We start from the raw sequence: 1,085 nt of genomic DNA, 5'->3' as shown, positions 1-1,085 counted from the left end.
AAAAATCTCTATCCCTTCCACACAATACTCCTTTCCCCTGCCGAGTGAGTCACGCCTACCCCGAAAGGGAAATGGCTTAATGGTGTAATAATAATAATAATATGTCTTATTCATATTTGTCTCAAAAATTTAATGTCTGAATTTTCAAAAAACTTATTCATGTAAAAGTCACTTTTTGGCGGTAAAATTAGTCAAAAATAAAACTATAATAAAAATCAAATACATCTAAAATTTAAAATAAAATTAATTACAAATTAGAATGACATGGTCTGAACATTCTAATTTTTTGGTTTACACACTTCAGGTTGAAACCATGGCCCAATTCGAATTTAGGAGTCGGCTATAGCATTCATCTAAAATATCTTCCATAATATGTTATTAATATAACAAACACGGTCACACGCGATCGGCTGCCAGTTAGCGGATCAGAGAGGTTAAACTTATGTTCATGGACATAGGAAACAAGGGACTCGGCATGCCATTGCGGGGGTGATGCAATGAGGGGGGAGGTCCGCCACCTTTTGATGTCCCGCGACAAACATGGCAGCGCCCACATGTTTATATTTTCATGCACAGTTTGTCGGCAAAAATGCTCGTGCGCATAATCAAATGGCACATCGTAAGTTGGCGGCTCTCCCCACTCATGGAATTCCCCCCCCCCCCCCCCCCCCCCCCCCCCCCCCCCCCCCCCCCCCCCCCCATGGATTCAACCCCGCTCGCCCTAGTTAGAATGGCATGCCTAGTCCGGTGTTTCCTATGTCCATGCTTATGTTTAACTCAGGAGCGTCAGAGGGTTATACAGTTGATTTTACTGAGCAGATAATCAGCGTTTGTACTCTTCTGTTCAGTAGAATGAACAGAACGCTGTTTAGTGTTTCTGAACCAACGAGTAGTTGCTATTACTATAAATCACCTTACTAAACGCGAAGAGTAGCATATACTCTACCAGTTTTCTCCGTGTAAGATTTTCATAAGTACACCAAACTCTCGCTTTCAGTCAAGTGTAGGGGGTTGCCTTCAAATAGCCTTGGAGTGGTTCCGGGGGGATCAACACGTAAACAGTGAGGGCCACCTCACTCGTTTTG

General features: G+C 43.0%; 1 protein-coding gene across 1 annotated transcript in view; it reads left to right on the top strand.

Annotated features, from left to right (window-relative positions):
• LOC117178826 (synaptic vesicle glycoprotein 2C-like) overlaps nt 1–1,085 on the top strand; it is a 40,347-nt gene that overhangs the window by 27,500 nt on the left and 11,762 nt on the right. The window lies entirely within an intron of this gene.

This window comes from Belonocnema kinseyi, chromosome 8, assembly GCF_010883055.1.
Source record: "Belonocnema kinseyi isolate 2016_QV_RU_SX_M_011 chromosome 8, B_treatae_v1, whole genome shotgun sequence".
Classification (NCBI taxonomy): Eukaryota; Metazoa; Arthropoda; class Insecta; order Hymenoptera; family Cynipidae; genus Belonocnema; species Belonocnema kinseyi.
The sequence above is the reverse complement of the archived record's forward strand: the minus strand, read 5'-3'. Positions and strand labels throughout refer to the sequence as shown.